General features: G+C 36.0%; 1 protein-coding gene across 6 annotated transcripts in view; it reads right to left on the reverse strand.

The window, feature by feature from the left end:
• IGSF11 (immunoglobulin superfamily member 11) overlaps positions 1 to 15,012 on the reverse strand; it is a 210,082-nt gene that overhangs the window by 30,012 nt on the left and 165,058 nt on the right. For 2 of the 6 annotated variants that reach the window (XM_023210953.2, XM_023210942.2), the window contains exon 2: positions 12,837 to 12,925. The exons of the other annotated variants lie outside the window; for them this stretch is intronic. The gene's annotated coding sequence lies outside the window, so the exon portion shown is untranslated. The remainder of the gene's footprint in view (positions 1 to 12,836; positions 12,926 to 15,012) is intronic. 6 annotated transcript variants of the gene reach the window in all.

The raw sequence follows: 15,012 nt of genomic DNA on the forward strand, positions 1-15,012 counted from the left end.
CAGGAGAGTCTCTTTAACCTGGGAGGGGAAGTGGAGGTTGCAGTGAGCCAAGATTGCACCACTGCACTCCAAACTGGGCAACAGAGTGAGATTCCATCTCAAAAAAATAAATAAATAAATAAAAACACTTAAAACATCTTACAATTTGCAATATTTAAATGTAAAATGCATACTTTAAGAGCCAAAGTGACAGCATTTTGCACTTGAATCTTTGCTTTGTATTTCACCCAAGAAAAAAATGAGTCAACTCATGAATTCTGAATGACTCTCAGCAATTACATAAAAAAGACATAAAGTGCATGGTCATATTTCCTCTGAGGAGTTAAAGTCATAAATACAGTTATCTATAATCCTTATTTATATTCCTGTTTCCCAAGATTTAAAGCAGAAAGGCATTCACATTATCTCAAACCTCTTGGTACATGTTAGAGGAAATGAAGCTGGCAACAAAGAATCTTTAAAAATCCTAGGAGGTACCATCCACACTACACAGCCAAGAGAACAATGGACATTTTACAGTTATCTGCCTACTGCTAGAGTCAAATGACATGAAATCCCCCCTGCAAATGCATCAGAGATAGAAAGTCGGAAGTTCACAACGGGGACTGGCCCAAGTAATCCAATGGAGATTTCACAATAGTGTTCTCTGATGACTATGGAGCAAGGGCTCATGTTTCAGGATCAGCCCAACTGCCAGAACATTTCCCTCTGGGAATATAATCAGCAAAGCATCAAGAAGACCTTATGGCAGTTTGGGAGACCTATGTTATCCTTCTGCCTAAAATGTTAATATCAGTGGTCACAAAATGCTTATTGGTTTATATCATCCCATATGATCTCACAAGCATTTCTTATATAAAGACATGTAAGACATGTAATACAAATTTACTTAACCTATCAAATTAAGTTTTACAGTTTATCAGACTGACATGAATTCAAAAAGCAAAAGTTCTACACTATCCTCGTTTTCTGAAGGAAACTAAGGAATACCACAACTCTCTAGCATTGTAGTAGTTTTTTAAACAAATCATTCTCCCTTCATATTTTAACCAAATTTTAATTAGATGAAATAATCTACCTTTATACTTACCATATACTCTTTGTTTTTACAAACTGTCATCTCAACTAAAAACAATGTTGGCATTAGCTGAAATTCACTTATATTTTGGCCATTTACTCAGTGCTAAGTGAAACGAAGAGTAATAGCTCACTAACTTATCAATATAGATGGCTCTATTACATATTGGTCACCTACATTAATCAATTTACAGGATCACTGCCAAGTTTCTACTTAATTTTATGTCATATCACACAATATATTTTATGGTTGGTATATGATGGCAAGCTACCATAAAATTATATATCTTCATTTTCTGGCTGAAGCATTAAACATTCATTACACAGTCTATGTAACATGTAATAGTCTGGCTATAATATGTAATTGTATTCTATTTCTGTGCTACTACAGTTTCCCTTTAGATATAATTTCAGTGCTTTCTAATTGACTTCTCCCCTTCAACCACAAACATTGCTCAGGGACCATCCCAAGGGCAAAGAGCATGCCTTATACTGAACTAATTAATGCACGCTCTCTAGATTATCACTCCTCTTTGTCACTTTCCAAAAGATCTCTCTCTATATATGTGTGTGTGTGTGTGTGTGTACATATGTATATGTGTGTGTATATATATATGCATGTGTATACATGCTTATTTGATTCCTACATGTCATGGCATATATATTACGTGGGTAGCATTAACTCAGCAGTATCTCCTTAAACTTGGTGTGAAGTTTATCAGAATTCTCTTCAGCAAGTTTCCTATTATCATCACTTCCTCCCGATTTCATATCTGGCTATCAGTTTACGTATTCTACTCCACTTAGGAATCCCCTTTTGAGGGGCAGTTAGTAACACCAGGCCTGCATTTCACATGGCAATTGATTAGTGCTGCCCCTTTAGACAAAACAGGAGCTTTCCACACTGCCAGGATCCCCACCCACTTCCTGTTATTCCACGATATAATCCACTTTACTCCATCATGTTACCTGTCTGACTCCTGTGGGCATTTATGTTTGCAGCCTCTTATTTAAAACTAAGCTAGTAATGTGATTATAGTTAGCTATAAAGAATCAAGGCACAAAAGCAGAACCAGGTTTTGCAGTGTTATGATGGACATGCTACTATGATTGCTACCACACTCAAAACTGACTTCAGAGAAAGGACAAAGAAGCAATTCCTTGAACATGAGTTGCTATGGTTTATGACATAGGATCTTATTTACATCCTGGCTACAAGTGATTGTACCAGGAATCAGCAACTCACCAAGGAGAGGCTGGACAGCTAATTATGAGGTAACTATTATAAGATAATATAGTTTGAGAAAGCAAAGAGTTTGGGAAAGCAGTAGCAGGTGAAGACAGAAGAGTCAAGTAACTAAAATAGGCATTACATAATGATAAAAGGGCAGTCTGATTCATCAAGAACATAACAGTCCTGTGTATGCACCTCACAACAGAGTTTCAAAAGTACAAGAAGCAAACACTGACAGAACTAAAAGGAGAAAAAGTGAAAAACTTGTAATTATGGTGATTGCAACAAGTCTCAGTCATTAACTTATAGAACAGATAAAAACAGTAAAAACACAGAAGACCTGAACAATGACCATAACATAAATGAAAACTTTAGGATGTTCTACCTAACATCATAGAATACACATTATTTTAAAGTAGACATGGAACATTCATCAAGGCAGAACATATTCTGGACTATAAAATGAACTTTAGAAATTTTTAAATAATTAAAGTTATACAAAGAATATGAGTTAAACTAAACTCAATTAACAGGAAGAAATCTAGAAAACCATCATTTTTTTTTTTTTAAATCACTTCAGGCTGGGTGCGGTGGCTCACGCCTGTAATCTCAGCACTCTGGGATGCCAAGGCAGGTGATCACCTGAGCTTAAGGGTTCAAGACCAGCCTGGCCAACATGGCAAAACCCCATCTCTACTAAAAATATAAAAATTAGCCAGGCGTGGTGGCATATGCCTGTAGTCCCAGCTACTTGGGAGGCTGAGGCAGGAGAACTGCTTGAACCCAGGAGGCAAAGGTTGTAGTGAGCCAAGATCGTGCCACTGCACTCCAGCCTGGGTGGCAGAGCAAGACTCTGTCTCAAAAAAAAAAAAATCACTTATAAATAATTCACAGGTCAAAGAAGAAATCACAAGGAAGACTAGGAAATTTTTTAATTATGTGAATATGGAAACACAACATACCAAAATTTGTGGGGAAGCAACCAAAGCATTACTTAAAGTAATAGCAGCATCTAAATGTGCATATTAGAAAAGAAGAAAGGTTTATAATCATGACCTAAGTTTCCACCTTAAGAAACTTTTTAAAAAAGTAATATAAATTAAATCAAATGCAGGCATACAGAAGCAAAGTATCAAGACAGAGTAGAATTCAATAAAGACAGAAAAACAACCGGGTAAATCAAATCAAAGTTTAGTTATCTGAGGTCAATAAAATTTATAAATCTCTAACCAGACTGACAAAGAATAAAGAGAAAAGTCACAAATTATCAGTATCAGATATGAAAGAAAAGACATAATTACAGATCCTACAGACATTAAAAAAAGAACAAAGAGATATTATCAGTACCAGTAATTCAAACAGCTAACAAATTTAATGGTAAAAGATTTTCCTCTGACAGTAAGGAACAAGGAGAGATGTCTGCTCTTCCCCTTCTATTTAACATGCAGATTGTAGTCACTGCAATAAGGCAAGAATAAGAATTAAAAGACATATAGATTGAAAATTTTAAAGTAAAATAGTATTTATTTGCAGATAACATATCTACATTAAAAATTCTTACAAGTCTACAAAACAACAACTAATTCTAATAAATGAGTTTAGCAAGGTTTCAGAAATCAAGGCCAATATACAAACAGCAACTATTTTTCTATACAGTACCAACGAATATTTGGAAATTAAAATTTGAAAATGATACCACTTACAATAGCATCCAAAACATGAAATAGTTAGGGATAACTTTGAGAAAATATCTGTAAGACCTGTGCAATGAAAATTACAAAATTTTTCTGAGAGAAATTTAAAGACTTTACTACATGGAGAGACAAACTGTGACCATTAGTCAAAAGATTCAATACTGTTAAGAGGTCAAGTCAACCCAAATTTATCTTTAGATTTAATAGCATCCAAATCAAATTTTCAGTGAGCTGTTTTGTATAAGTAGACAAATTACTCCTGAAATGTATGTACAAAAGTGAGTATTAGAATAGTCAAATTTTCAAAAAGAAAACAAGTTATAAAGTAATATAGATAAAGTAGCATTGGCACAAGGACATATAGAGAGTCCAAAAATTGATTCATACATAAATGGGCAATTGATTCCCAACAAAGGTGTCAAAGCCATTCAGTGGGAAGAGTTTACTCTTTTTGAAAAACTGCACTGGGGAAAAAAAAATCTCCATATGCAAAAAAAATAAAAAATAAAAATAAAAAGCCACCTCTGTCCTTATCTAATACTTTATATAAAAACTAACTCAAACTAGACACAAAATTTAAACAGATCAATAAAAACTGTAAAACTTCTGGAAGAAAACACAGGAGAAATTCTCTATGACTCTGAATTAGAAAAAGCCTTCTGGAATAGGATACAAAATGCATTAACTACTTAAAAGTTGAGAAGACCTCATCAAAATTAACAGTTTCTTGTCTTCAAAGGACACTATTAAGAAAATAAAAATACAAGCCATAGTTTGGGAAAAAATATTTTCAAGACACAAGTTCTTATATTTATAATACCTAAAAACTCTTAAAGTTCAACAAAACAGTTCAATTTTTTAAACGCACAAAAGATTTGAACAGACACTTCACTATAGATAGAAAGCATACAAATGAATGATAACACCCTGAAAAGATGCTCCACTTCATTAGTCAACAGGGAACTTAAAACTATATTGAGATAATACAAAACATCAACTAGAGTATATTATATTAACATGACAATGCTAAGTGTTGACGAGAATGTAGAACAACTAACTCTCATACATTTCTGAAGGAAATGAAAGGCAGTACAGTCATTTGGAAACATTTTCTTACAAAATTAAATGTATACTTAACTATAAATCTAGCAATTCCAATTATAGATATTTATGCAAGACAAGATACAGATCCACAGAAAAACCTATATGCAAATGTTCACTACATCTTAATTTTTAGTAGCCAAAATACCTGACACAACTCAAATGCCCATCAACTTGCAAATGGATAAAACAATTGTGACACAGCCATTTAATGAAATATTACTTATGAACAAAAAAACACACAAACTTCTGATAGATGCAAAATGACTAAATATTAAAGCTATTATGCTAAGTGAAATAATCCAGAAGCAAATGGTTATATACTGCACGTATCCATTTAAAAAAAAAACAAAAAACAAAAAACATCCATGGAGAAAGCAAAACTATACAGGCAGAAAACAAAGCAGCAGTTGCCAGATGCTGGAGCTGGGACTGAGGGTTAGAGTGGGGCAGAGAATACCACATAGGGCAGAAGGGAACTCCTTGGAGTGATAGAAATATTGTACATCATGGTTATGGTAGTGAACACAAGACGAAACATTTGTCAAAACACAGTAAACTATATACCTAAAAAGAGGGATTTTATTGTATGTTAGTTATACTTATATAAATCTGATTTTTAAATTTTTTTCAGCAGAAGGTATGTTAGGAAGCTTACAGAATCAGGGAGTTGACTTGAGAAACAAAGTAAGAGTTAATCTTCCAGGAAAACATCCATAACTATACCGTAAAACTGGCTTAAGAAAATTGCTGCAACTGTCCCTGTCATCAAACCCCAAATGCCAAAACTTTACTGCAACTACGAATGATATCCCAGTGCTGTATCAGGCACTTAACCCTACAACACTATGACCCTGCAAAGCCATACTCTCATGCTGCTGTGTTAGCAATAGAAGCTTAACATAGAGCTTGTTCTGTCATGTTTCTTCTTTCAAGTTTCTTCTTTCAAGTCAGGGCCAGAGACTCTCTATGTGAATCTGACTGAAGGGCCGAAGTCCAAGCTGCACAACAGGCCAGAAATTCAAGTTCTCATTTCTAACACTGGGGAGGCAGACTCGTAACGTGGGAATGCCTCCAAATAGAAATACTATTCAAAATATGATTGTCACCCATGAATATGACTATGCTGACTATAGCAAGCAACAAATGAAGACATTAAAAATTATGTCTTTCTCCTTCCTCTCTCCTACCTCTTCTAAGTCTATCTTTGTCAAGCCCTCTATGTATTCCTTTATCTTGTGGGTTTTGCAGGGTGGAAAGATGAAACTACTGAAGATCAACAGGCTTCCTCTCTCATGTGAAGCCTATGCTCACTGAGGAAGCTACCCCGGGGCAGAGGAGGTGGGAGGGGCTGCCTTTGAGCCTGATAAAAGAGAAAAAAAACTACTGGGAGGGGAATGGAAGTTGGCCAAGTTCCTTGACAAGAGGAGATCCATGCTCTACTTTGCTCAGAGGACAAAGGAAATAACGGTGCCGCAAAGAGGATGGCTGTCCTGGAGACTGGGGCTCTGGTCATAACAACATTCCATGTGTCCTACAAGGCACAGAAGCTGCAGAGCAACATAAAGGATCCTGTGGGCTTGAACAAAAAGCACTTACTCCGCAGAAGACCAGAGGGGTCCTCCCAGCATTCTGGCTCTGTAAGAGAGACTGCAGTGTATAGAAGGGAGCCCCAATAATTGATAATATCCACATTGATTTTTTTAAAAAGGGGTCTCAGATTTGAATTCAACTTGACATTTTAAGAAACAGATAAATATACATTTCTTACAAAACGTTGTAGAGCCTAGAAATGATGAATAAAGTTTAAAAATAAATCTTAATACCCCAAGCATTAGATAAGGACTTCTAAAAAAAAATCTCTGTGCTTTCAAAAATTTCAGAAATCATAGTTTAAAGACAAGGCAGGGAATGAGCAGAAAAAACTGACAGAATCTAGGGGCTATTTTTTCGCTATTTCAGGATTGTCTTTTATTACAATGATACCCCTCTAGCCAAATCTGAACTTCCATGTGACTGGCCTTTTTCAGGGAAAATAAAATAAAAATTCCTTGCTGTTTAGCTTTTTAAAGGACTTCTGAAAATCTAGGCTTTTAACTTGGATAACGAATAGGGTGAGAAGAACGTATTTTTCTTTCCTGTATACGGAGCACTTTATATTTTGGTAGGCCTCTCTGACATTGTGATGCTATAGTTGCATGTCCTTATCAGTCTGGTTACTACATTGAGATTTATATTGGGAAATGCTATCTAGAGTTTCCAGATGGCAAGAGGCCAGATAAAGGGCCTTTGCTGTTAAATACAACCGTGTACTCTCAACTTCACCACTTGGTTGAATATAGCTCTACTTGGCTATAATGAGCAAGCTCCATTTGTTTAATGAAGCATTCATATGACAAAAGTGGCTAAATCAACAAGTAGAGTTATTTATGAACAAATAAAGCCATCTGAAACCATCAGGAAGGATGTTACATTCTGAAACCAATTAAATTCTTTTTAAAAATGGCTCAACTGAAATATTTTATTCTTGTTCACCAGTAACACTGCTTCTTTCCAAATTAAACACTACTTTTAAAATTTTTCTTGATTTTTAGATATGTTTGTGTTAGTACTAGTTTAACTTCTAACTAGTTTAAAGCATTCTTCAGTTTTTAATATACAAATATTTTAAATGTGGAAGTAGAGAGTTTGGTTATCCTTTCAGAAGTTCTCTTGAAGTCTAGGAATATAGATAGAGGTAATATGGCATCATCATTAGGTTCTGATACAATGTATCTAAGTTTACTTTCTATGACCTTCAAGGTTCTGCTTAATCTGATCTTTGCCTATCTTTCCAGCTAATCTTATAGTACTTTCTTCCACAGTGGACTTTTCTCAGGTCCAGCAACACACTGCTCTCTCCCATCTAAGATTTGTGTGGTCTATTGCCTTAGCTTGAAATACACACACACACACACACACACAAACACACACACACTCTATCCCTCTCATTTCTACCCGTCCTTTAGATTTCAAAATTCTGCGACCTCCGGAACAGACTACGCTTCCTTTTTAAATGCCCTCATGGCACACTGTACTTCCTTGATATAGTCATGACACTGTAAATTCTCTTAATAGAGGCCTTTCTCAATTTGATTCTAAGTAGAACCTATATGCTCAGGTCTCTGTACACATAGACCATAATATAGTAAATGTTCAATATATTTAATGTTCAGTGTACTTGATGCTATTCATCAAGAACTTATGTGCCAAGTATTGTTTTAAGTGATATATATAAAGGTTAGTAACAAACAAGACTTGGAGGTGATATGACTATTAATCATATTTTACAGATGAGGAAACTGAGACCCAGAGATGGAGCTGGGATTCAAAACGATGTCTAGTGTGACTCCCGAGCCTTTCGTAACTCCTACCCCTTACAGCCTCTGAGGAATGCTGAAAAGAGCACAGGATGTAGAATTCAGGTACAGCTACTGACTAACTGTGTAGCCTGGGGCACATTATTTTAATTTGTTGGCCTTAGTTTTTTGGCATCTTCAAGAAAAGGCATAAAAATATCTGCCTCACAAAATCACTTTGAAGAAATATACATCAAATGCCTTGCACAAAGGAGGTTTTTAATAAAGAGCAATTGAATTTGATCTCAAAAAATAATCTAACGTACAAATAAGCAGAAAAAAAAAACAGAAAACAGAGGAAAGAAAATAGCATGTATTCACCTAGTGTCATATAATCGTCCCAGTAGCATCAAACTTCTCAAGAAAATTGTGGTCATACTCTTATTTTGACACAAACCTACAACTGTTCATTATTGAAAGTAACACAAAGTTACTCTGAAGCATATATTTGGAAGAAGCTTATTTTGGCATATGAGTTATTACATATCTATGCTTTCCACTCTGCCACCTCAAAGTCAAAAAACTTCCCATGATGAAGCCATGGTGAAATTCAAAAGTAAAATGTAAAGGAAAAGTAGGAAAGAAATATTTAAAAACAAAAATTGATAAGAAATGAAAAGATAAAACTAAATGAAACCACAGAGTGCAGGAAGAATAAGCAAGGAAAGAGTAGAGGAAGATAATGGGGATAGAAGGCACCGTATTGTTGACAGCATCTGATCTAGAGATTAGTGTTATTTCTAAGCAGATTAACCGAATCCCAACTGTTCCACATCAGGTCCTTTCTCTAAGCTTTTCTTACCTCGTATCAGCAAATAAAAAATAAAAAAAATTTGAAACACACAAATGAAATTAAAGGAAAAAACCACCCATACAAACCAGAAATGTCCCGGGTTGACAAATCATCCTAATATGCTTATTCTCTCCTTCCGTTCTGTGCCTAGACTAAAATTATGAAAGTCATCAACCTTAAAAGAAGCAAAAAAGAAGAGAATTAGCCCCTCTGTGTAATTTTTTTAAATATAGCATCAAACCATCTTCCCGTCAGCAACAGGCACTGCAGTATTGAAGATCATCACATGAGGGCAGAGGGCGTAAAAAAGGATGGTGTGGTGGGAGATTGTTATTTCTGTCCCAGATAAAGAGAAGAACTTTTAACCTTATTGTGCTTTTCCTTATCATAACCTTCTCCATAGCAACCATAGAACTGCAGGAGCAAGAAACAGATGGGAAGACAAAAAATATACATACGTTATTAACCACTGGTGCTACACACACACACACACACACACACACACACACACACACAAATGCTGAAAAGTAAATTCAGTAATGACTTTTTTAAAAATCACACAACTTCCCCCAGAGATTTCACATTGTTATAGAAGACTAACCACTAAAACACTAGGCTAGCATAGTATTATTGTAATTTTTCTATTGCACTTATACTTGCAACCTATTTATAGCACTTTACAACAGATTTAATCTCTAAAATGAGCCTATTTTACTTAAAAAAAAAAAAAAAGAAGAAGAAGAGGAAAAAAAGAAATCTTTTGAGGCCCAACAGATTTCTCAATGTTTAGTACAGAAGAATGAGCTTTTACCTCCCTTACTATTCCTGAATAACTAAGACTGACATAGTAGTCATGTTATAGGATTATGACTTTGTGTCCAATGTATGTCATACTGCTGGTGAAAAGCACTTCTTACCCCTATTAGTTATTCTCCTGAGTTTAAAACCAGAAAATCTAGAAAGGGTCACCACTAACAGGCATTTTTATGACAGGTAAAACAATAAGAGTATAGTCACTCTTTAGGCACAATGCTCCCTAGTCTGCTATCACTGTTTCTTTATTTTGGCTTAACGTTTTTAACTGTTTAACAAATGCACATGGCCGGGCGCGGTGGCTCACGCCTGTAATCCCAGCACTTTGGGAGGCCGAGGTGGGCAGATCACGAGGTCAGGAGTTGCTTCCATCAACTTCTGAGTTAAAGGGTTGAGAAAATTGTTAAGAATTTAAGGTACTACAACTACTTAAACAATATTAGTAATTTCCTTCCAAATAATTTTTAAAGTTACTCTCTTTTCTCTCCTCCTAAAACAACTTCCAGTTGAGACCGGAAGCAGCAGCAGTCCTAGACACCAACTACACTTTCCTTCGCACAGTGCACACCCTCTGATATACTGAACCCCCTAAGAACTAGAGAGGAAGCCTCACAACATTTCAATTTAATTCTTCAGAAAATTCATTACTCTTCAAGGTTGTCTGTGGTTTTGTGACAAAGATATTACTAGGTGCAAAATGGCTTGCAACTAATTAACAAACATAGAAACATCCAACAAACATATACATGTACAATCTGAGGATTTAGGGATGAAATCAGTTATCCAGGTTAGATATCGACAAAAGAGCAGTAATTATAAAGTTTCATGAAGAAAGTGGTTATTCAGATGTGGATTATGAGAGTAAGACTGACAAATAACAAGAAACGATTTTGTCATAATCAAGAAGTGAAATGAAATAAATGTTCCTTAAATTGATGGATAAATAAGAATTTATTTACAACAATAAATAAATCCAATACTGTTATAAATAAGATAAAGTTAGCTATAAATTCACATTTTCATGTGAGTGTTTTGAAGTATGCGGACATAAAGAAACAACACACTCCTCAAGTACAACTCTCAATGGTTTCTGATAAAGAACACACCTTTGTAACCAGCACATGGTGTAAAACCAGAAACAGAACATTACCAGATTCCTAAACAAGCCCTCTTTGTGCCCCTTTTTAGTCACTACCCTCCCCCATTCAGGGTAACTTCTATCTTGACTTTTAACATCATACTTTTAGTTTTGCCTATTGTTAATCTGATATAAACAGAATCATACTGTCTATTTTGTGTGTTTGGCTTCTTCTGCTCCAACTTTTGTTGGTAAGATTTATACAAATTTTTAAATATAGCTACAGTTCATTTATTTCTATTACTATGTAGTATACTTGGATTCAGGAATACACCATAAGTTAATCATCCATTCTATTGTTGACTGGCATTTAGGTTATAAGCACATGCACAGATGTAGAACACCCACTTTTAAAAAAATGGTTTGGCAATTTTCTAAACATACGCAAATTCTATGAACCAGCAATTCTACCATGTGTATGTGTATATACACACACATGTTAAATATATACATAGAAACATGCTGTGAAAGTGCTTTGCAAATGGCAAAATGTACAATGTAAGGAAAGTCACCGAACAGCTGAAACACACTGTGTCTTTCTTGCAACACAGATTCTTGGACATATCAGATAATAAATGTATTTTCTACTGAAAATAAGATATTGTCAGTGTTACTCTCAGAAATTACTACAAGAATTCAAGAGTCATGGGAGGAAAAGGCAGAAAAGTACTTCTCTGCAGGAAATCTGCTGGGACACGGCAGGTCTCAGGGCCTTGTGTCTACATGAAAACTTGAGACTTCAGAAAGAAGTGGATATGAAAGCAGCATGCTAAGTCCCAAAACACAAGAAATGAAGTTCCCACAAAATGGGAGATTACAGAATCCTTGACTTGACCAGAAACTTAAGTTAAGCAGGGGAAAGGTCTACATGTTAAACTTTGGGTCTGGTAAACAGGTTGGTAATAGTCAACGAGGAGGATTATTGTTGGATGTCATAGTAAATACAGCCATTTGTCATCCTGTTCTCTGACTCAAATGCTGGGAATTTATCCCTAGTTCCTCACGAGAAAACTGTAAGAACCTTAAAAAGCAAACATTAGGCTGGGTGCGGTGGCTTACGTCTGTAATCCCAACACTTTGGGAGGCTGAGGCAGGCGGATCACGAGGTCAGGAGATCGAGACCATCCTGGTTAACATAGTGAAACCGCGTTTCTACCAAAAATAAAAATTAAAAAATAAAGTAGCTGGGCATGGTGGCGGGCGCCTGTAGTCCCAGCTACTCAGGAGGCTGAGGCAGGAGAACGGCGTGAACCTGGGAGGTGGAGCTTGCAGTGAGCCAAGATGGCGCCACTGCACTCCAGCCTGGGTCTGTCGAGCTCCGTCTAAAAAAAAAAAAAAAAGAAAGAAAGAAAGCAAACATTACACTTAAAGGCACAATTTTTTAAATAAAATGATAACAAAGGCAAAGACATCCTGATAAACTTCATAAAATAACTGACAGGAAAATGGATACTCTTTGGCCCCCAGCTCAACCAGGGTAGCACAGGGGACAAAGGGCACAAGAGGCACCAGAGAGTCCACAGAAAATGTCAACAGCCACCAAGACCATCTGTCCCAAGAAACCAAAAAAGAGAACAAAGATTTTTACCATTCTACTATTGGAGCAGAAAGTCACAACTGCTTAACTCCTCTGTTACTATTACTCATGCACTGTCTCACTAGGATTGCTTTAGCCACCTGAGGAAAAAAAAAAAGTTATACTCTGCCTCAGAGTTGCCCAGAAGCTTAAAAAACCCTACGGGTAGTCTGACCACTCACATCATTGAAAAGAAATACAACACATGAACATACACAGACACAAAAACCACACAAACACCACTTCAATAATAAGATTCTCCTGAAATCTAAACAGACTCCATAATTGTTAACACCTAAGAGGCTTTAACAACGAAGCATGCATAGCTGAAATGTGATGAAACCTGAACCTGAGATCTGTTATCTTTCCTCTGAGGGCTCTAAGCAGTTTCAATTTTGCATGTATTATTCTCAACATTCTTGCAAATTAGGTGGGCATTGCTGCTGTTACCTTCATTTTACACACAAAATAAGGAACGACTCGGAGTAATAAAGTAGCTTGCATAAAGTAATCCAAAACATTTATCAAAGCCAAGACTAAAATTCAAGTCTCATCATGATGTTCATTTTCTTTCTACTGTAACACACAGCCCCAGGAGAAAGGATTAAGCAAACAGCTGTTCCAGGTAGGTCAAAAAGCCTCTGCATATCTTCCCTTGGGGAGAAGTGATACATTTACTCTAATGTGAGGGTAATATTTGAAATTAATTTACCAATGAAAATTGGCCTTAGTCCTCAAGCCCAAGGCCTAGAACAAATTAGGTTATGCTAGAGAGGGGAAGGAATAATTACCAATGCAAACCCTCAATAAAAAAGGGAAATATAAAGAATTATCCCTAATATTTATTGAGTCAGGAATGGAAGCATAAATTTATACTTCCCATGAAACATGTAATACTTGATGCTATCACTCTTTCTAAAGAAACCACAGCACATACACGTTCCCTCTATACTTTCTCTGCTTAAGGAGTAACACGTGGGCTTCATCATGAATGGCAAAAGAGACACAATCCTATCCACTAACCTGAATAGCTCTAAGGGATCTGATCTGTTATATCAACTCCTCACCAGATCAAGCTCTCTCCAGTTAAGTTCTAACACAGTAAAAATTCTTCAAATCACCATTAAGGTTAAAACTGTGCTATTTCCTATTATAAACAATAAAGCATCATTCTCATTATTCTAGTGATAGCAAATGTTGATTGCCACGACGAGATACAACAGTATGATGACACAGTAAAAAATTCCTAAGGTAATATGCCCTTTTATATATTTTATAGAGAATATTCAAGGTTAAGGTTTCTCACTGATGTATTTCTCCTAGTGGGTAGAAAAAATACTCACATGCAAGCATATATATACCCCAAATCAATTTTCCCTTTCTTGCCTGGTTAGGCATTAAGAATGTATCCGTTGAAGTTCATAGGGGAAAATAAACTACCTTGTTCCCCTATCAAATTTTCTCCTCAACCTGAGAATCAACTAATGCCACAGGCCTATAGTCACCAAACCAAGAGCTTTGCAAGGTTGGGGGAACCTCAAAAACAAACTTGTAAGCTGCTGCTGGGGAGCAGATTAACAGCTAAGTAGTATAAGACCAATCTTACAGTACCGAGCATAACCGGTCTACTGGCTCTCGCTTGGTGATTTCTCCTCAAGGAACAGATAACTTGGTAGACAGTAATAAATGAATATGTTTATAAGCCATTAGGTCAGCTCTGTCCAATAGAACTTTCTGTAATGATGAAATTGTCCTGTATCTGCACCACTCAACATAGTAGTAGCCACATGTATCTATTCAGCATGTGAATTGTACCTAATGTGACTGCGGAACTGAATTTTAATTTAGACGTCCACATGTGGTTAATGGTTAGCATGATAGATAGCACAGCTTTAAATACTCAGTCTTTTTATAGAACTAAGCTATGTTTCATGCATGTATACCTTACATCAGGGATTGCAACTGGTGATTCACAGATCAAAGCTGGCTGACAAACGAGTATGGTTTGGTGATCAGAGTATTTTGGCTTTTAATCTAAATTGAAACTTATAGACAGGCTACTCCCCAGTTGGCCACTGTATCTTAACATTTTCTAATTCTCCATCACACAGATACAACTACACACACACATTAGCATTTGATTTTTCTATCCTACAAAATGTGGTAGTATTATTTTTCAGATTCTTTT

This window comes from Piliocolobus tephrosceles, chromosome 2 (assembly GCF_002776525.5).
Source record: "Piliocolobus tephrosceles isolate RC106 chromosome 2, ASM277652v3, whole genome shotgun sequence".
In the NCBI taxonomy this organism is placed as follows: domain Eukaryota; kingdom Metazoa; phylum Chordata; class Mammalia; order Primates; family Cercopithecidae; genus Piliocolobus; species Piliocolobus tephrosceles.